The following is a 19,987-nucleotide window of genomic DNA, read 5'->3' as shown; positions in this document are numbered from 1 at the left end:
ATACATTATAGACAAGAGAGACATTGTCAGCGAGAGGGTTGCACAGCACCTTCCCCCATTTCCCTAAGTGCATTGCATGGGGCTCTGGGAGGCGTGCACATTTGTCTGAAACACAAAGATCCACTGGCAATAAAAGGCGTAGGACCCCAGTTCGCATTTCTTAGAATTTGAGGAGGCACTTAGAGTTGTCTCGGGCGTGACTGTACCTTTCATAGGAGATGTGCTAATCCCCAAACCCTCTTCCTTTGTCCCAGTAATCTGTCCTAGGGCCTCTAGCAAGTTGTTTTCTGAAACAAAGCTTACCTGAACATCCTGTAAAATTGGTAACTTTTCAGTAGCAGTACAGTGCAGTATATAGCATTCCTGTTGCGCACAGCATCTAGATCCAAAAATTGCTTACTCTACCCCAGAAATTAGAATTCACCCAGTCAAACAGAGGGATCTATAAAGATCATGGCAAGTAGTTAACATAAGCTACTTCCCCCAAGTTCTCTTGGTGCACTCTGCTGCCCTCTTTTAACAGAAGAATGCAACTGCAGGTCTTGCTTCTCAGCAAGGTACCTACATATAGAAACCTTGGTGCACTCTTGCTAAATCTACTGGAATGTGTCTTCTATTGTGCCCAAGGTGGTTGTGTATTTGGGGACTCAGGGAATCAAGGGAGCAGTCTAATGCACTGCAGTGCTAAGAGAGGCATGCCTTTTTCAGAAAAAAGTTCAGGTTTTCTGCCAATCAGAAAAAAATAGCAATGCAATCAGGCCAAAGGCAGAACACACATGCCAGTGAGTCTCTGTGGCACAATTGGTTAGCGCGTTCGGCTGTTAACCGAAAAGACGCTGCTGTTTTTGGCACAAAGACACACAGTGTTCCACTCAGTAAACCTGAGTCATTTCTCCCGTGTTCTCTGGGTTCAGCCTACTGTCCCCTTTTAACACAAGTGCGCAACTCTGGCTTTCTCCTCATAGCAAGTTATGCCTACACAGAGGACATTTGGTGCACTGTTGATGGGCTCTGTCCTCTACTAAATCCCCTGTGTTTGTGGATTATGGGAGGTAGGGAAGTGCTTGATACCCTGATTTGCTGTGGGAAATAGAGCTATTTTAGAAATATTTTCAGGTTGCCTGGGAAGCATAAGCAAACAGCACACCAATCAGGCCCCAGTGTAAGCACTGCATGAGTCTCTGTGGCGCAATCGGTTAGCGCGTTCGGCTGTTAACCGAAAGGTTGGTGGTTCAAGCCCACCCAGGGACGATGCATTTTGGCTCAAAAATTCAGCATGACCAACTATGAACTTCTGTTTACCTCTCGCAGGTCTCGTCTGCTGACGTCCAAAAAATCCAATAAACTGTAAGCAATTCTTCTAGCTTGCTTTAGTTTTTCAAAACTTGCCATTCAATTCATAAACATCAAGACTTCATGGGAAGGGTTTGGCTGCAGCGTGTACTGATGCACAGAAGGAAGCTATCCTAGCCAGTCTGCCTAAAGAAGCAATGAGGCTCTGCAGGTGCATGTACGTCTCCTACCTTTATTCTGTCATCAGACACACCAGGTGGATTGCCACAAGGACCTCGTGGCGCAATGGTAGTGCGTCTGACTCCAGATCAGAAGGTTGTGTGTTCAAATCACGTCGGGGTCATACTTCCGTTTCCCACTCTGAAATACAAAATTGCTCTTCAGTATCTCGTTATTTCAACCTGACTGCATCTTTGTGCTCTGGGCCTAGTTGTTCTGGCATTTCCAATGTAAGCTTTGCAGCAGGGAAGTATCATATTGACAGACACCCATGAAGGACATGGTCAACCTTTAAAGCAGGCCAATCTCTATGTTTTACTGGATGCAGCAGAAGTATTTCCTCTTTACCATCTCTTCAAGTGGGCCTGACTGATGTGCTGTTTTGTGCACGCTACGTGGGCTTTGTAAAGCATACCTCTGCCATTTGCATGGCCTCCTAGCGCTGTCAATATTTTCGTGTAATCGCTGAATGCTGCACTGTCCTGGGAACTCTAGGTGTGACTAAAGGATATATGTTGGGGTCCCGAAAGGGGGTCGGCAGTCTAGTGGCAATGGGCATCACTTTGCAGTTTGGGTTTGTGAGTTCAGGTACCGGTCTGGTGTCGGAAACCTGTAAGCGCCCTCCCAATCATCTGTCGGTCCTGGATTGTGAGGATTTCCCCTTATACTGGTCTCAGTAGACACATTTCCATTTTACTTTTTCACTCTCGCATTGCCTATTTCTCTCTCTCTCATAGATACATTATAGACAAGAGAGACATTGTCAGCGAGAGGGCTTCACAGCACCTTCCCCCCTTTCCCTAAGTGCATTGCAAGGGGCTCTGGGAGGCGTGCACATTTGTCTGAAACACAAAGATCCACTTTGCATTTCTTAGAATTTGAGGTGACACGCAGAGTTGTCTCGGGCGTGACTGTACCTTTCATAGGAGATGTGCTAATCCCCAAACCCTCTTCCTTTGTCCCAGTAATCTGTCTTAGTGCCTCTAGCAAGTTGTTTTCTGAAACAAAGCTTACCTGAACATCCTGTAAAATTGGTAACTTTTCAGTAGCAGTAAAGTGCAGTATATAGCATTCCTGTTGCGCACTGCATCTAGATCCAAAAATTGCTTAATCTACCCCAGAAATTAGAATTCACCCAGTCAAACAGAGGGATCTATAAAGAGCATGGCAAGCAGTTAACATATGCTACTTCCCCCAAGTTCTCTTGGTGCACTCTGCTGCCCTCTTTTAACAGAAGAATGCAACTGCAGGTCTTGCTTCTCAGCAAGGTACCTACATATAGAATCCTTGGTGCACTCTTGCTAAATCTGCTGGAATGTGTCTTCTATTGTGCCCAAGGTGGTTGTGTATTTGGGGACTCAGGGAAGCAAGGGAGCAGTCTAATGCACTGCAGTGCTAAGAGAGGCATGCCTTTTTCAGAAAAAAGTTCAGGTTTTCTGCCAATCAGAAAAAAATAGCAATGCAATCAGGCCAAAGGCAGAACACACATGCCAGTGAGTCTCTGTGGCGCAATTGGTTAGCGCGTTCGGCTGTTAACCGAAAAGACGCTGCTGTTTTGGGCACAAAGACACAGAGTGTTCCACTCAGTAAACCTGAGTCATTTCTCCCGTGTTCTCTGGGTTCAGCCTACTGTCCCCTTTTAACACAAGTGCGCAACTGTGGCTTTCTCCTCATAGCAAGTTATGGCTACACAGGGGGCATTTGGTGCACTGTTGATGGGCTCTGTCCTCTACTAAATCCCCTGTGTTTGTGGATTACGGGAGGTAGGGAAGTGCTTGATACCCTGATTTGCTGTGGGAAATAGATTTATTTTAGAAATATTTTCAGGTTGCCTGGGGAGCATAAGCAAACAGCACACCAATCAGGCCCCAGTGTAAGCACTGCATGAGTCTCTGTGGCGCAATCGGTTAGCGCGTTCTGCTATTAACCGAAAGGTTGGTGGTTCAAGCCCACCCAGGGACGGTGCATTTTGGCTCAAAAATTCAGCGTGACCAACCTCTCGCAGGTCTCGTCTGCTGACGTCCAAAAAATCCAATAAACTGCAAGCAATTCTTCTCGCTTGCTTTAGTTTTTCAAAACTTGCCATTCAATTCATAAACATCAAGACTTCATGGGAAGGGTTTGGCTGCAGCGTGTACTGATGCACAGAAGGAAGCTATCCTAGCCAGTCTACTTAAAGAAGCAATGAGGCTCTGCAGGTCCATGTACGTCTCCTACCTTTATTCTGTCATCAGACACACCAGGTGGAGTGCCGCAAGGACCTCGTGGCGCAATGGTAGCACGTCTGACTCCAGATCAGAAGGTTTCGTGTTCAAATCACGGCGGGGTCATATTTGCTTTTCCCACTCTGAAATATAAAATTGCTCTTCAGTATCTCGTTATTTCAACCTGACTGCATCTTTGTGCTCTGGGCCTAGTTGTTCTGGCGTTTCGAATGTAAGCTTTGCAGCAGGGAAGTATCATATTGACAGACATCCATGAAGGAGATGGTCAACCTTTAAAGCAGGCCAATCTCTATGTTTTACTGGATGCAGCAGAAGTATTTCCTCTTTACCATCTCTTCAAGTGGGCCTGACTGATGTGCTGTTTTGTGCACGCTACGTGGGCTTTGTAAAGCATACCTCTGCCATTTGCATGGCCTCCTAGCGCTGTCAATATTTTCGTGTAATCGCTGAATGCTGCACTGTCCTGCGAACTCTAGGTGTGACTAAAGGATATATGCTGGGGCCCCGAAAGGGGGTCAGCAGTCTAGTGGCAATGCCCATCACTTTGTAGTTTGGGTTTGTGAGTTCAGGTACCGGTCTGGTGTCAGAAAACTGTAAGCGCCCTCCCAATCAACTGTCGGTCCTGGATTGTGAGGATTTCCCCTTATACTGGTCTCAGTAGACACATTTCCATTTTACTTTTTCACTCTCGCATTGCCTATTTCTCTCTCTCTAATAGATACATTATAGACAAGAGAGACATTGTCAGCGAGAGGGCTTCACAGCACCTTCCCCCATTTCCCTAAGTGCATTGCAAGGGGCTCTGGGAGGCGTGCACATTTGTCTGAAACACAAAGATCCACTGGCAATAAAAGGCGTAGGACCCCAGTTCGCATTTCTTAGAATTTGAGGAGGCACTCAGAGTTGTCTCGGGCGTGACTGTACCTTTCATAGGAGATGTGCTAATCCCCAAACCCTTTTCCTTTGTCCCAGTAATCTGTCCTAGGGCCTCTAGCAAGTTGTTTTCTGAAACAAAGCTTACCTGAACATCCTGTAAAATTGGTAACTTTTCAGTAGCAGTACAGTGCAGTATATAGCATTCCTGTTGCGCACAGCATCTAGATCCAAAAATTGCTTACTCTACCCCAGAAATTAGAATTCACCCAGTCAAACAGAGGGATCTATAAAGATCATGGCAAGTAGTTAACATAAGCTACTTCCCCCAAGTTCTCTTGGTGCACTCTGCTGCCCTCTTTTAACAGAAGAATGCAACTGCAGGTCTTGCTTCTCAGCAAGGTACCTACATATAGAAACCTTGGTGCACTCTTGCTAAATCTGCTGGAATGTGTCTTCTATTGTGCCCAAGGTGGTTGTGTATTTGGGGACTCAGGGAAGCAAGGGAGCAGTCTAATGCACTGCAGTGCTAAGAGAGGCATGCCTTTTTCAGAAAAAAAGTTCAGGTTTTCTGCCAATCAGAAAAAAATAGCAATGCAATCAGGCCAAAGGCAGAACACACATGCCAGTGAGTCTCTGTGGCACAATTGGTTAGCGCGTTTGGCTGTTAACCGAAAAGACGCTGCTGTTTTGGGCACAAAGACACAGAGTGTTCCACTCAGTAAACCTGAGTCATTTCTCCCGTGTTCTCTGGGTTCAGCCTACTGTCCCCTTTTAACACAAGTGCGCAACTGTGGCTTTCTCCTCATAGCAAGTTATGCCTACACAGAGGGCATTTGGTGCACTGTTGATGGGCTCTGTCCTCTACTAAATCCCCTGTGTTTGTGGATTACGGGAGGTAGGGAAGTGCTTGATACCCTGATTTGCTGTGGGAAAAAGAGCTATTTTAGAAATATTTTCAGGTTGCCTGGGAAGCATAAGCAAACAGCACACCAATCAGGCCCCTGTGTAAGAACTGCATGAGTCTCTGTGGCGCAATCGGTTAGCGCGTTCGGCTGTTAACCGAAAGGTTGGTGGTTCAAGCCCACCCAGGGACGATGCATTTCGGCTCAAAAATTCAGCATGACCAACTATGAACTTCTGTTTACCTCTCGCAGGTCTCGTCTGCTGACGTCCAAAAAATCCAATAAACTGTAAGCAATTCTTCTCGCTTGCTTTAGTTTTTCAAAACTTGCCATTCAATTCATATACATCAAGACTTCATGGGAAGGGTTTGGCTGCAGCGTGTACTGATGCACAGAAGGAAGCTATCCTAGCCAGTCTACCTAAAGAAGCAATGAGGCTCTGCAGGTGCATGTACGTCTCCTACCTTTATTCTGTCATCAGACACACCAGGTGGACTGCCACAAGGACCTCGTGGCGCAATGGTAGCACGTCTGACTCCAGATCAGAAGGTTGTGTGTTCAAATCACGTCGGGGTCATACTTCCTTTTCCCACTCTGAAATACAAAATTGCTCTTCAGTATCTCGTTATTTCAACCTGACTGCATCTTTGTGCTCTGGGCCTAGTTGTTCTGGCGTTTCGAATGTAAGCTTTGCAGCAGGGAAGTTTCATATTGACAGACACCCATGAAGGACATGGTCAACCTTTAAAGCAGGCCAATCTCTATGTTTTACTGGATGCAGCAGAAGTATTTCCTCTTTACCATCTCTTCAAGTGGGCCTGACTGATGTGCTGTTTTGTGCACGCTACGTGGGCTTTGTAAAGCATACCTCTGCCATTTGCATGGCCTCCTAGCGCTGTCAATATTTTCGTGTAATTGCTGAATGCTGCACTGTCCTGGGAACTCTAGGTGTGACTAAAGGATATATGTTGGGGCCCCGAAAGGGGGTCGGCAGTCTAGTGGCAATGGGCATCACTTTGCAGTTTGGGTTTGTGAGTTCAGGTACCAGTCTGGTGTCGGAAACCTTTAAGCGCCCTCCCAATCAACTGTCGGTCCTGGATTGTGAGGGTTTCCCCTTATACTGGTCTCAGAAGACACATTTCCATTTTACTTTTTCACTCTCGCATTGCCTATTTCTCTCTCTCTCATAGATACATTATAGACAAGAGAGACATTGTCAGCGAGAGGGCTTCACAGCACCTTCCCCCATTTCCCTAAGTGCATTGCAAGGGGCTCTGGGAGGCGTGCACATTTGTCTGAAACACAAAGATCCACTGGCAATAAAAAGCGTAGGTCCCTAGTTTGCATTTCTTAGAATTTGAGGTGACACTCAGAGTTGTCTCGGGCGTGACTGTACCTTTCATAGGAGATGTGCTAATCCCCAAACCCTCTTCCTTTGTCCCAGTAATCTGTCTTAGTGCCTCTAGCAAGTTGTTTTCTGAAACAAAGCTTACCTGAACATCGTGTAAAATTGGTAACTTTTCAGTAGCAGTACAGTGCAGTATATAGCATTCCTGTTGCGCACAGCATCTAGATCCAAAAATTGCTTACTCTACCCCAGAAATTAGAATTCACCCAGTCAAACAGAGGGATCTATAAAGAGCATGGCAAATAGTTAACATAAGCTACTTCCCCCAAGTTCTCTTGGTGCACTCTGCTGCCCTCTTTTAACAGAAGAATGCAACTGCAGGTCTTGCTTCTCAGCAAGGTACCTACATATAGAATCCTTGGTGCAATCTTGCTAAATCTGCTGGAATGTGTCTTCTATTGTGCCCAGGGTGGTTGTGTATTTGGGGACTCAGGGAAGCAAGGGAGCAGTCTAATGCACTGCAGTGCTAAGAGAGGCATGCCTTTTTCAGAAAAAAGTTCAGGTTTTCTGCCAATCAGAAAAAAATAGCAATGCAATCAGGCCAAAGGCAGAACACACATGCCAGTGAGTCTCTGTGGCGCAATTGGTTAGCGCGTTCGGCTGTTAACCGAAAAGACGCTGCTGTTTTTGGCACAAAGACACAGAGTGTTCCACTCAGTAAACCTGAGTCATTTCTCCCGTGTTCTCTGGGTTCAGCCTACTGTCCCCTTTTAACACAAGTGCGCAACTGTGGCTTTCTCCTCATAGCAAGTTATGCCTACACAGGGGGCATTTGGTGCACTGTTGATGGGCTCTGTCCTCTACTAAATCCCCTGTGTTTGTGGATTACGGGAGGTAGGGAAGTGCTTGATACCCTGATTTGCTGTGGGAAATAGAGCTATTTTAGAAATATTTTCAGGTTGCCTGGGGAGCATAAGCAAACAGCACACCAATCAGGCCCCAGTGTAAGCACTGCATGAGTCTCTGTGGCGCAATCGGTTATCGCGTTCGGCTGTTAACTGAAAGGTTGGTGGTTCAAGCCCACCCAGGGACGGTGCATTTTGGCTCAAAAATTCAGCGTGACCAACTATGGACTTCTGTTTACCTCTCGCAGGTCTCGTCTGCTGACGTCCAAAAAATCCAATAAACTGCAAGCAATTCTTCTCGCTTGCTTTAGTTTTTCAAAACTTGCCATTCAATTCATAAACATCAAGACTTCATGGGAAGGGTTTGGCTGCAGCGTGTACTGATGCACAGAAGGAAGCTATCCTAGCCAGTCTACCTAAAGAAGCAATGAGGCTCTGCAGGTCCATGCACGTCTCCTACCTTTATTCTGTCATCAGACACACCAGGTGGATTGCAACAAGGACCTCGTGGCGCAATGGTAGCGCGTCTGACTCCAGATCAGAAGGTTGTGTGTTCAAATCACGTCGGGGTCATACTTCCTTTTCCCACTCTGAAATACAAAATTGCTCTTCAGTATCTCGTTATTTCAACCTGACTGCATCTTTGTGCTCTGGGCCTAGTTGTTCTGGTGTTTCGAATGTAAGCTTTGCAGCAGGGAAGTATCATATTGACAGACACCCATGAAGGACATGGTCAACCTTTAAAGCAGGCCAATCTCTATGTTTTACTGGATGCAGCAGAAGTATTTCCTCTTTACCATCTCTTCAAGTGGTCCTGACTGATGTGCTGTTTTGTGCACGCTACGTGGGCTTTGTAAAGCATACCTCTGCCATTTGCATGGCCTCCTAGCGCTGTCAATATTTTCGTGTAATCGCTGAATGCTGCACTGTCCTGGGAACTCTAGGTGTGACTAAAGGATATATTCTGGGGCCCCGAAAGGGGGTCGGCAGTCTAGTGGCAATGCCCATCACTTTGTAGTTTGGGTTTGTGAGTTCAGGTACCGGTCTGGTGTCGGAAACCTGTAAGCGCCCTCCCAATCAACTGTCGGTCCTGGATTGTGAGGATTTCCCCTTATACTGGTCTCAGTAGACACATTTCCATTTTACTTTTTCACTCTCGCATTGCCTATTTCTCTCTCTCTCATAGATACATTATAGACAAGAGAGACATTGTCAGCGAGAGGGTTGCACAGCACCTTCCCCCATTTCCCTAAGTGCATTGCATGCGGCTCTGGGAGGCGTGCACATTTGTCTGAAACACAAAGATCCACTCGCAATAAAAGGCGTAGGACCCCAGTTCGCATTTCTTAGAATTTGAGGAGGCACTCAGAGTTGTCTCGGGCGTGACTGTACCTTTCATAGGAGATGTGCTAATCCCCAAACCCTCTTCCTTTGTCCCAGTAATCTGTCCTAGGGCCTCTAGCAAGTTGTTTTCTGAAACAAAGTTTACCTGAACATCCTGTAAAATTGGTAACTTTTCAGTAGCTTTACAGTGCAGTATATAGCCTTCCTGTTGCGCACAGCATCTAGATCCAAAAATTGCTTACTCTACCCCAGAAATTAGAATTCACCCAGTCAAACAGAGGGATCTATAAAGAGCATGGCAAGTAGTTAACATAAGCTACTTCCCCCAAGTTCTCTTGGTGCACTCTGCTGCCCTCTTTTAACAGAAGAATGCAACTGCAGGTCTTGCTTCTCAGCAAGGTACCTACATATAGAAACCTTGGTGCACTCTTGCTAAATCTGCTGGAATGTGTCTTCTATTGTGCCCAAGGTGGTTGTGTATTTGGGGACTCAGGGAAGCAAGGGAGCAGTCTAATGCACTGCAGTGCTAAGAGAGGCATGCCTTTTTCAGAAAAAAGTTCAGGTTTTCTGCCAATCAGAAAAAAATAGCAATGCAATCAGGCCAAAGGCAGAACACACATGCCAGTGAGTCTCTGTGGCGCAATTGGTTAGCGCGTTCGGCTGTTAACCGAAAAGACGCTGCTGTTTTTGGCACAAAGACACAGAGTGTTCCACTCAGTAAACCTGAGTCATTTCTCCCGTGTTCTCTGGGTTCAGCCTACTGTCCCCTTTTAACACAAGTGCGCAACTGTGGCTTTCTCCTCATAGCAAGTTATGCCTACACAGAGGACATTTGGTGCACTGTTGATGGGCTCTGTCCTCTACTAAATCCCCTGTGTTTGTGGATTAGGGGAGGTAGGGAAGTGCTTGATACCCTGATTTGCTGTGGGAAATAGAGCTATTTTAGAAATATTTTCAGTTTGCCTGGGAAGCATAAGCAAACAGCACACCAATCAGGCCCCAGGGTAAGCACTGCATGAGTCTCTGTGGCGCAATCAGTTAGCGCGTTCGGCTGTTAACCGAAAGGTTGGTGGTTCAAGCCCACCCAGGGACGATGCATTTTGGCTCAAAAATTCAGCATGACCAACTATGAACTTCTGTTTACCTCTCGCAGGTCTCGTCTGCTGACGTCCAAAAAATCCAATAAACTGCAAGCAATTCTTCTCGCTTGCTTTAGTTTTTCAAAACTTGCCATTCAATTCATAAACATCAAGACTTCATGGGAAGGGTTTGGCTGCAGCGTGTACTGATGCACAGAAGGAAGCTATCCTAGCCAGTCTACCTAAAGAAGCAATGAGGCTCTGCAGGTGCATGTACGTCTCCTACCTTTATTCTGTCATCAGACACACCAGGTGGATTGCCACAAGGACCTCGTGGCGCAATGGTAGCGCGTCTGACTCCAGATCAGAAGGTTGTGTGTTCAAATCACGTCGAGGTCATACTTCCTTTTCCCTCTCTGAAATACAAAATTGCTCTTCAGTATCTCGTTATTTCAACCTGACTGCATCTTTGTGCTCTGGGCCTAGTTGTTCTGGCGTTTCGAATGTAAGTTTGCAGCAGGGAAGTATCATATTGACAGACACCCATGAAGGACATGGTCAACCTTTAAAGCAGGCCAATCTCTATGTTTTACTGGATGCAGCAGAAGTATTTCCTCTTTACCATCTCTTCAAGTGGGCCTGACTGATGTGCTGTTTTGTGCACGCTACGTGGGCTTTGTAAAACATACCTCTGCCATTTGCATGGCCTCCTAGCGCTGTCAAAATTTTCGTGTAATCGCTGAATGCTGCACTGTCCTGGGAACTCTAGGTGTGACTAAAGGATATATGTTGGGGCCCCGAAAGGGGGTCGGCAGTCTAGTGGCAATGGGCATCACTTTGCAGTTTGGGTTTGTGAGTTCAGGTACCGGTCTGGTGTCGGAAACCTGTAAGCGCCCTCCCAATCAACTGTCGGTCCTGGATTGTGAGAATTTCCCCTTATACTGGTCTCAGTAGACACATTTCCATTTTACTTTTTCACTCTCGCATTGCCTATTTCTCTCTCTCTCATAGTTACATTATAGACAAGAGAGACATTGTCAGCGAGAGGGCTTCACAGCACCTTCCCCCCTTTCCCTAAGTGCATTGCAAGGGGCTCTGGGAGGCGTGCACATTTGTCTGAAACACAAAGATCCACTGGCAATAAAAGGCGTAGGTCCCTAGTTTGCATTTCTTAGAATTTGAGGTGACACTCAGAGTTGTCTCGGGCGTGACTGTACCTTTCATAGGAGATGTTCTAATCCCCAAACCCTCTTCCTTTGTCCCAGTAATCTGTCTTAGTGCCTCTAGCAAGTTGTTTTCTGAAACAAAGCTTACCTGAACATCCTGTAAAATTGGTAACTTTTCAGTAGCAGTACAGTGCAGTATATAGCATTCCTGTTGCGCACAGCATCTAGATCCAAAAATTGCTTACTCTACCCCAAAAATTAGAATTCACCCAGTCAAACAGAGGGATCTATAAAGAGCATGGCAAATAGTTAACATAAGCTACTTCCCCCAAGTTCTCTTGGTGCACTCTGCTGCCCTCTTTTAACAGAAGAATGCAACTGCAGGTCTTGCTTCTCAGCAAGGTACCTACATATAGAATCCTTGGTGCAATCTTGCTAAATCTGCTGGAATGTGTCTTCTATTGTGCCCAGGGTGGTTGTGTATTTGGGGATTCAGGGAAGCAAGGGAGCACTCTAATGCACTGCAGTGCTAAGAGAGGCATGCCTTTTTCAGAAAAAAGTTCAGGTTTTCTGCCAATCAGAAAAAAATAGCAATGCAATCAGGCCAAAGGCAGAACACACATGCCAGTGAGTCTCTGTGGTGCAATTGGTTAGCGCGTTCGGCTGTTAACCGAAAAGACGCTGCTGTTTTTGGCACAATGACACAGAGTGTTCCACTCAGTAAACCTGAGTCATTTCTCCCGTGTTCTCTGGGTTCAGCCTACTGTCCCCTTTTAACACAAGTGCGCAACTGTGGCTTTCTCCTCATAGCAAGTTATGCCTACACAGAGGGCATTTGGTGCACTGTTGATGGGCTCTGTCCTCTACTAAATCCCCTGTGTTTGTGGATTAGGGGAGGTAGGGAAGTGCTTGATACCCTGATTTGCTGTGGGAAAAAGAGCTATTTTAGAAATATTCTCAGGTTGCCTGGGAAGCATAAGCAAACAGCACACCAATCAGGCCCCTGTGCAAGAGCTGCATGAGTCTCTGTGGCGCAATCGGTTAGCGCGTTCGGCTGTTAACCGAAAGGTTGGTGGTTCAAGCCCACCCAGGGACGGTGCATTTTGGCTCAAAAATTCAGCGTGACCAACTATGGACTTCTGTTTACCTCTCGCAGGTCTCGTCTGCTGACGTCCAAAAAATCCAATAAACTGCAAGCAATTCTTCTCGCTTGCTTTAGTTTTTCAAAACTTGCCATTCAATTCATAAACATCAAGACTTCATGGTGGCTGCAGCGTGTACTGATGCACAGAAGGAAGCTATCCTAGCCAGTCTACCTAAAGAAGCAATGAGGCTCTGCAGGTGCATGTACGTCTCCTACCTTTATTCTGTCATCAGACACACCAGGTGGACTGCCACAAGGACCTCGTGGCGCAATGGTAGCGCGTCTGACTCCAGATCAGAAGGTTGTGTGTTCAAATCATGTCGGGGTCATACTTCCTTTTCCCACTCTGAAATACAAAATTGCTCTTCAGTATCTCGTTATTTCAACCTGACTGCATCTTTGTGCTCTGGGCCTAGTTGTTCTGGCGTTTCGAATGTAAGCTTTGCAGCAGGGAAGTATCATATTGACAGACACCCATGAAGGACATGGTCAACTTTTAAAGCAGGCCAATCTCTATGTTTTACTGGATGCAGCAGAAGTATTTCCTCTTTACCATCTCTTAAAGTGGGCCTGACTGATGTGCTGTTTTGTGCACGCTACGTGGGCTTTGTAAAACATACCTCTGCCATTTGCATGGCCTCCTAGCGCTGTCAAAATTTTCGTGTAATCGCTGAATGCTGCACTGTCCTGGGAACTCTAGGTGTGACTAAAGGATATATGTTGGGGCCCCGAAAGGGGGTCGGCAGTGTAGTGGCAATGGGCATCACTTTGCAGTTTGGGTTTGTGAGTTCAGGTACCGGTCTGGTGTCGGAAACCTGTAAGCGCCCTCCCAATCAACTGTCGGTCCTGGATTGTGAGAATTTCCCCTTATACTGGTCTCAGTAGACACATTTCCATTTTACTTTTTCACTCTCGCATTGCCTATTTCTCTCTCTCTCATAGTTACATTATAGACAAGAGAGACATTGTCAGCGAGAGGGCTTCACAGCACCTTCCCCCCTTTCCCTAAGTGCATTGCATGGGGCTCTGGGAGGCGTGCACATTTGTCTGAAACACAAAGATCCACTGGCAATAAAAGGCGTAGGACCCCAGTTCGCATTTCTTAGAATTTGAGGAGGCACTCAGAGTTGTCTCGGGCGTGACTGTACCTTTCATAGGAGATGTGCTAATCCCCAAACCCTCTTCCTTTGTCCCAGTAATCTGTCCTAGGGCCTCTAGCAAGTTGTTTTCTGAAACAAAGCTTACCTGAACATCCTGTAAAATTGGTAACTTTTCAGTAGCAGTACAGTGCAGTATATAGCATTCCTGTTGCGCACAGCATCTAGATCCAAAAATTGCTTACTCTACCCCAGAAATTAGAATTCACCCAGTCAAACAGAGGGATCTATAAAGATCATGGCAAGTAGTTAACATAAGCTACTTCCCCCAAGTTCTCTTGGTGCACTCTGCTGCCCTCTTTTAACAGAAGAATGCAACTGCAGGTCTTGCTTCTCAGCAAGGTACCTACATATAGAAACCTTGGTGCACTTTTGCTAAATCTGCTGGAATGTGTCTTCTATTGTGCCCAAGGTGGTTGTGTATTTGGGGACTCAGGGAAGCAAGGGAGCAGTCTAATGCACTGCAGTGCTAAGAGAGGATTGCCTTTTTCAGAAAAAAGTTTAGGTTTTCTGCCAATCAGAAAAAAATAGCAATGCAATCAGGCCAAAGGCAGAACACACATGCCAGTGAGTCTCTGTGGCGCAATTGGTTAGCGCGTTCGGCTGTTAACCGAAAAGACGCTGCTGTTTTTGGCACAAAGACACAGAGTGTTCCACTCAGTAAACCTGAGTCATTTCTCCCGTGTTCTCTGGGTTCAGCCTACTGTCCCCTTTTAACACAAGTGCGCAACTGTGGCTTTCTCCTCATAGCAAGTTATGCCTATACAGAGGACATTTGGTGCACTGTTGATGGGCTCTGTCCTCTACTAAATCCCCTGTGTTTGTGGATTAGGGGAGGTAGGGAAGTGCTTGATACCCTGATTTGCTGTGGGAAAAAGAGCTATTTTAGAAATATTTTCAGGTTGCCTGGGAAGCATAAGCAAACAGCACACCAATAAAGCCCCGTGTGTAAGAACTGCATGAGTCTCTGTGGCGCAATCGGTTAGCGCGTTCGGCTGTTAACCGAAAGGTTGGTGGTTCAAGCCCACCCAGGGACGGTGCATTTTGGCTCAAAAATTCAGCGTGACCAACTATGGATTTCTGTTTACCTCTCGCAGGTCTCGTCTGCTGACGTCCAAAAAATCCAATAAACTGTAAGCAATTCTTCTCGCTTGCTTTAGTTTTTCAAAACTTGCCATTCAATTCATAAACATCAAGACTTCATGGGAAGGGTTTGGCTGCAGCGTGTACTGATGCACAGAAGGAAGCTATCCTAGCCAGTCTACCTAAAGAAGCAATGAGGCTCTGCAGGTGCATGTACGTCTCCTACCTTTATTCTGTCATCAGACACACCAGGTGGATTGCCACAAGGACCTCGTGGCGCAATGGTAGCGCGTCTGACTCCAGATCAGAAGGTTGTGTGTTCAAATCACCTCGGGGTCATACTTCCTTTTCCCACTCTAAAATACAAAATTGCTCTTCAGTATCTCGTTATTTCAACCTGACTGCATCTTTGTGCTCTGGGCCTAGTTGTTCTGGCGTTTCGAATGTAAGCTTTGCAGCAGGGAAGTATCATATTGACAGACACCCATGAAGGACATGGTCAACCTTTAAAGCAGGCCAATCTCTATGTTTTACTGGATGCAGCAGAAGTATTTCCTCTTTACCATCTCTCCAAGTGGGCCTGACTGATGTGCTGTTTTGTGCACGCTACGTGGGCTTTGTAAAGCATACCTCTGCCATTTGCATGGCCTCCTAGCGCTGTCAATATTTTCGTGTAATCGCTGAATGCTGCACTGTCCTGGGAACTCTAGGTGTGACTAAAGGATATATGCTGGGGCCCCGAAAGGGGGTCGGCAGTCTAGTGGCAATGCCCATCACTTTGCAGTTTGGGTTTGTGAGTTCAGGTACCGGTCTGGTGTCGGAAACCTGTAAGCGCCCTCCCAATCAACTGTCGGTCCTGGATTGTGAGGATTTCCCCTTATACTGGTCTCAGTAGACACATTTCCATTTTACTTTTTCACTCTCGCATTGCCTATTTCTCTCTCTCTCATAGATACATTATAGACAAGAGAGACATTGTCAGCGAGAGGGTTGCACAGCACCTTCCCCCATTTCCCTAAGTGCATTGCAAGGGGCTCTGGGAGGCGTGCACATTTGTCTGAAACACAAAGATCCACTGGCAATAAAAGGCGTAGGACCCCAGTTCGCATTTCTTAGAATTTGAGGAGGCACTCAGAGTTGTCTCGGGCGTGACTGTACCTTTCATAGGAGATGTGCTAATCCCCAAACCCTCTTCCTTTGTCCCAGTAATCTGTCCTAGGGCCTCTAGCAAGTTGTTTTCTGAAACAAAGCTTACCTGAACATCCTGTAAAATTGGTAACTTTTCAGTAGCAGTACAGTGCAGTATATAGCATTCCTGTTGCGCACAGCATCTAGATCCAAAAATTGCTTACTCTACCCCAGAAATTAGAATTCACCCAGTCAAACAGAGGGATCTATAAAGATCAGGGCAAGTAGTTAACATAAGCTACTTCCCCCAAGTTCTCTTGGTGCACTCTGCTGCCCTCTTTTAACAGAAGAATGCAACTGCAGGTCTTGCTTCTCAGCAAGGTAACTACATATAGAAACCTTGGTGCACTCTTGCTAAATCTGCTGGAATGTGTCTTCTATTGTGCCCAAGGTGGTTGTGTATTTGGGGACTCAGGGAAGCAAGGGAGCAGTCTAATGCACTGCAGTGCTAAGAGAGGCATGCCTTTTTCAGAAAAAAGTTCAGGTTTTCTGCCAATCAGAAAAAAATAGCAATGCAATCAGGCCAAAGGCAGAACACACATGCCAGTGAGTCTCTGTGGCGCAATTGGTTAGCGCGTTCGGCTGTTAACCGAAAAGACGCTGCTGTTTTTGGCACAAAGACACAGAGTGTTCCACTCAGTAAACCTGAGTCATTTCTCCCGTGTTCTCTGGGTTCAGCCTACTGTCCCCTTTTAACACAAGTGCGCAACTGTGGCTTTCTCCTCATAGCAAGTTATGCCTACACAGAGGACATTTGGTGCACTGTTGATGGGCTCTGTCCTCTACTAAATCCCCTGTGTTTGTGGATTACGGGAGGTAGGGAAGTGCTTGATACCCTGATTTGCTGTGGGAAATAGAGCTATTTTAGAAATATTTTCAGGTTGCCTGGGAAGCATAAGCAAACAGAACACCAATCAGGCCCCAGTGTAAGCACTGCATGAGTCTCTGTGGCGCAATCGGTTAGCGCGTTCGGCTGTTAACCGAAAAGACGCTGCTGTTTTTGGCACAAAGACACAGAGTGTTCCACTCAGTAAACCTGAGTCATTTCTCCCGTGTTCTCTGGGTTCAGCCTACTGTCCCCTTTTAACACAAGTGCGCAACTGTGGCTTTCTCCTCATAGCAAGTTATGCCTACACAGAGGACATTTGGTGCACTGTTGATGGGCTCTGTCCTCTACTAAATCCCCTGTGTTTGTGGATTAGGGGAGGTAGGGAAGTGCTTGATACCCTGATTTGCTGTGGGAAATAGAGCTATTTTAGAAATATTTTCAGGTTGCCTGGGAAGCATAAGCAAACAGCACACCAATCAGGCCCCAGTGTAAGCACTGCATGAGTCTCTGTGGCGCAATCGGTTAGCGCGTTCGGCTGTTAACCGAAAGGTTGGTGGTTCAAGCCCACCCAGGGACGATGCATTTTGGCTCAAAAATTCAGCATGACCAACTATGAACTTCTGTTTACCTCTCGCAGGTCTCGTCTGCTGACGTCCAAAAAATCCAATAAACTGTAAGCAATTCTTCTCGCTTGCTTTAGTTTTTCAAAACTTGCCATTCAATTCATAAACATCAAGACTTCATGGGAAGGCTTTGGCTGCAGCGTGTACTGATGCACAGAAGGAAGCTATCCTAGCCAGTCTACCTAAAGAAGCAATGAGGCTCTGCAGGTGCATGTACGTCTCCTACCTTTATTCTGTCATCAGACACACCAGGTGGATTGCCGCAAGGACCTCGTGCCGCAATGGTAGCGCGTCTGACTCCAGATCAGAAGGTTGTGTGTTCAAATCACGTCGGGGTCATACTTCCTTTTCCCACTCTGAAATACAAAATTGCTCTTCAGTATCTCGTTATTTCAACCTGACTGCATCTTTGTGCTCTGGGCCTAGTTGTTCTGGCGTTTCGAATGTAAGCTTTGCAGCAGGGAAGTATCATATTGACAGACACCCATGAAGGACATGGTCAACCTTTAAAGCAGGCCAATCTCTATGTTTTACTGGATACAGCAGAAGTATTTCCTCTTTACCATCTCTTCAAGTGGGCCTGACTGATGTGCTGTTTTGTGCACGCTACGTGGGCTTTGTAAAGCATACCTCTGCCATTTGCATGGCCTCCTAGCGCTGTCAATATTTTCGTGTAATCGCTGAATGCTGCACTGTCCTGGGAACTCTAGGTGTGACTAAAGGATATATGTTGGGGCCCCGAAAGGGGGTCGGCAGTCTAGTGGCAATGGGCATCACTTTGCAGTTTGGGTTTGTGAGTTCAGGTACCGGTCTGGTGTCGGAAACCTGTAAGCGCCCTCCCAATCAACTGTCAGTCCTGGATTGTGAGGATTTCCCCTTATACTGGTCTCAGTAGACACATTTCCATTTGACTTTTTCACTCTCGCATTGCCTATTTCTCTCTCTCTCATAGTTACATTATAGACAAGAGAGACATTGTCAGCGAGAGGGTTGCACAGCACCTTCCCCCATTTCCCTAAGTCCATTGCATGGGGCTCTGGGAGGCGTGCACATTTGTCTGAAACACAAAGATCCACTGGCAATAAAAGGCGTAGGACCCCAGTTCGCATTTCTTAGAATTTGAGGAGGCACTCAGAGTTGTCTCGGGCGTGACTGTACCTTTCATAGGAGATGTGCTAATCCCCAAACCCTCTTCCTTTGTCCCAGTAATCTGTCCTAGGGCCTCTAGCAAGTTGTTTTCTGAAACAAAGCTTACCTGAACATCCTGTAAAATTGGTAACTTTTCAGTAGCAGTACAGTGCAGTATATAGCATTCCTGTTGCGCACAGCATCTAGATCCAAAAATTGCTTACTCTACCCCAGAAATTAGAATTCACCCAGTCAAACAGAGGGATCTATAAAGATCATGGCAAGTAGTTAACATAAGCTACTTCCCCCAAGTTCTCTTGGTGCACTCTGCTGCCCTCTTTTAACAGAAGAATGCAACTGCAGGTCTTGCTTCTCAGCAAGGTACCTACATATAGAAACCTTGGTGCACTCTTGCTAAATCTGCTGGAATGTGTCTTCTATTGTGCCCAAGGTGGTTGTGTATTTGGGGACTCAGGGAAGCAAGGGAGCAGTCTAATGCACTGCAGTGCTAAGAGAGGCATGCCTTTTTCAGAAAAAAGTTCAGGTTTTCTGCCAATCAGAAAAAATAGCAATGCAATCAGGCCAAAGGCAGAACACACATGCCAGTGAGTCTCTGTGGCGCAATTGGTTAGCGCGTTCGGCTGTTAACTGAAAAGACGCTGCTGTTTTTGGCACAAAGACACAGAGTGTTCCACTCAGTAAACCTGAGTCATTTCTCTCGTGTTCTCTGGGTTCAGCCTACTGTCCCCTTTTAACACAAGTGCGCAACTGTGGCTTTCTCCTCATAGCAAGTTATGCCTACACAGAGGACATTTGGTGCACTGTTGATGGGCTCTGTCCTCTTCTAAATCCCCTGTGTTTGTGGATTAGGGGAGGTAGGGAAGTGCTTGATACCCTGATTTGCTGTGGGAAATAGAGCTATTTTAGAAATATTTTCAGGTTGCCTGGGAAGCATAAGCAAACAGCACACCAATCAGGCCCCAGTGTAAGCACTGCATGAGTCTCTGTGGCGCAATCGGTTAGCGCGAAAGGTAGGTGGTTCAAGCCCACCCAGGGACGATGCATTTTGGCTAAATAATTCAGCATGACCAACTATGAACTTCTGTTTACCTCTCGCAGGTCTCGTCTGCTGACGTCCAAAAAATCCAATAAACTGTAAGCAATTCTTCTCGCTTGCTTTAGTTTTTCAAAACTTGCCATTCAATTCATAAACATCAAGACTTCATGGGAAGGGTTTGGCTGCAGCGTGTACTGATGCACAGAAGGAAGCTATCCTAGCCAGTCTACCTAAAGAAGCAATGAGGCTCTGCAGGTGCATGTACGTCTCCTACCTTTATTCTGTCATCAGACACACCAGGTGGATTGCCACAAGGACCTCGTGGCGCAATGGTAGCGCGTCTGACTCCAGATCAGAAGGTTGTGTGTTCAAATCACGTCGGGGTCATACTTCCTTTTCCCACTCTGAAATACAAAATTGC

At 46.4% G+C, this 19,987-nt stretch overlaps 16 non-coding genes across 16 annotated transcripts; all 16 read left to right on the top strand.

The window, feature by feature from the left end:
• Positions 1 to 1,177: 1,177 nt before the first annotated feature.
• TRNAN-GUU (transfer RNA asparagine (anticodon GUU)) lies at positions 1,178 to 1,251 on the top strand. Its single transcript has one exon. It is a non-coding gene; the product is annotated as a tRNA-Asn (tRNA).
• Positions 1,252 to 1,564: 313 nt separating this feature from the next.
• On the top strand, positions 1,565 to 1,636 carry TRNAW-CCA (transfer RNA tryptophan (anticodon CCA)). Its single transcript has one exon. It is a non-coding gene; the product is annotated as a tRNA-Trp (tRNA).
• A 1,764-nt stretch (positions 1,637 to 3,400) lies between these two features.
• TRNAN-AUU (transfer RNA asparagine (anticodon AUU)) lies at positions 3,401 to 3,474 on the top strand. Its single transcript has one exon. It is a non-coding gene; the product is annotated as a tRNA-Asn (tRNA).
• Positions 3,475 to 3,770: 296 nt separating this feature from the next.
• On the top strand, positions 3,771 to 3,842 carry TRNAW-CCA (transfer RNA tryptophan (anticodon CCA)). Its single transcript has one exon. It is a non-coding gene; the product is annotated as a tRNA-Trp (tRNA).
• A 1,791-nt stretch (positions 3,843 to 5,633) lies between these two features.
• On the top strand, positions 5,634 to 5,707 carry TRNAN-GUU (transfer RNA asparagine (anticodon GUU)). Its single transcript has one exon. It is a non-coding gene; the product is annotated as a tRNA-Asn (tRNA).
• A 313-nt stretch (positions 5,708 to 6,020) lies between these two features.
• TRNAW-CCA (transfer RNA tryptophan (anticodon CCA)) lies at positions 6,021 to 6,092 on the top strand. Its single transcript has one exon. It is a non-coding gene; the product is annotated as a tRNA-Trp (tRNA).
• Positions 6,093 to 8,269: 2,177 nt separating this feature from the next.
• On the top strand, positions 8,270 to 8,341 carry TRNAW-CCA (transfer RNA tryptophan (anticodon CCA)). The gene has a single exon. It is a non-coding gene; the product is annotated as a tRNA-Trp (tRNA).
• Positions 8,342 to 10,131: 1,790 nt separating this feature from the next.
• On the top strand, positions 10,132 to 10,205 carry TRNAN-GUU (transfer RNA asparagine (anticodon GUU)). The gene has a single exon. It is a non-coding gene; the product is annotated as a tRNA-Asn (tRNA).
• Positions 10,206 to 10,518: 313 nt separating this feature from the next.
• Positions 10,519 to 10,590, top strand: TRNAW-CCA (transfer RNA tryptophan (anticodon CCA)). The gene has a single exon. It is a non-coding gene; the product is annotated as a tRNA-Trp (tRNA).
• A 1,789-nt stretch (positions 10,591 to 12,379) lies between these two features.
• On the top strand, positions 12,380 to 12,453 carry TRNAN-GUU (transfer RNA asparagine (anticodon GUU)). Its single transcript has one exon. It is a non-coding gene; the product is annotated as a tRNA-Asn (tRNA).
• A 305-nt stretch (positions 12,454 to 12,758) lies between these two features.
• TRNAW-CCA (transfer RNA tryptophan (anticodon CCA)) lies at positions 12,759 to 12,830 on the top strand. Its single transcript has one exon. It is a non-coding gene; the product is annotated as a tRNA-Trp (tRNA).
• A 1,791-nt stretch (positions 12,831 to 14,621) lies between these two features.
• Positions 14,622 to 14,695, top strand: TRNAN-GUU (transfer RNA asparagine (anticodon GUU)). The gene has a single exon. It is a non-coding gene; the product is annotated as a tRNA-Asn (tRNA).
• A 313-nt stretch (positions 14,696 to 15,008) lies between these two features.
• TRNAW-CCA (transfer RNA tryptophan (anticodon CCA)) lies at positions 15,009 to 15,080 on the top strand. Its single transcript has one exon. It is a non-coding gene; the product is annotated as a tRNA-Trp (tRNA).
• Positions 15,081 to 17,261: 2,181 nt separating this feature from the next.
• On the top strand, positions 17,262 to 17,335 carry TRNAN-GUU (transfer RNA asparagine (anticodon GUU)). The gene has a single exon. It is a non-coding gene; the product is annotated as a tRNA-Asn (tRNA).
• A 313-nt stretch (positions 17,336 to 17,648) lies between these two features.
• TRNAW-CCA (transfer RNA tryptophan (anticodon CCA)) lies at positions 17,649 to 17,720 on the top strand. The gene has a single exon. It is a non-coding gene; the product is annotated as a tRNA-Trp (tRNA).
• A 2,161-nt stretch (positions 17,721 to 19,881) lies between these two features.
• Positions 19,882 to 19,953, top strand: TRNAW-CCA (transfer RNA tryptophan (anticodon CCA)). Its single transcript has one exon. It is a non-coding gene; the product is annotated as a tRNA-Trp (tRNA).
• The last annotated feature ends 34 nt before the right edge of the window (positions 19,954 to 19,987 follow it).

Source organism: Ambystoma mexicanum, chromosome 11, assembly GCF_040938575.1.
Source record: "Ambystoma mexicanum isolate Mex_15411 chromosome 11, UKY_AmexF1_1, whole genome shotgun sequence".
Classification (NCBI taxonomy): Eukaryota; Metazoa; Chordata; class Amphibia; order Caudata; family Ambystomatidae; genus Ambystoma; species Ambystoma mexicanum.
The sequence above is the reverse complement of the archived record's forward strand: the minus strand, read 5'-3'. Positions and strand labels throughout refer to the sequence as shown.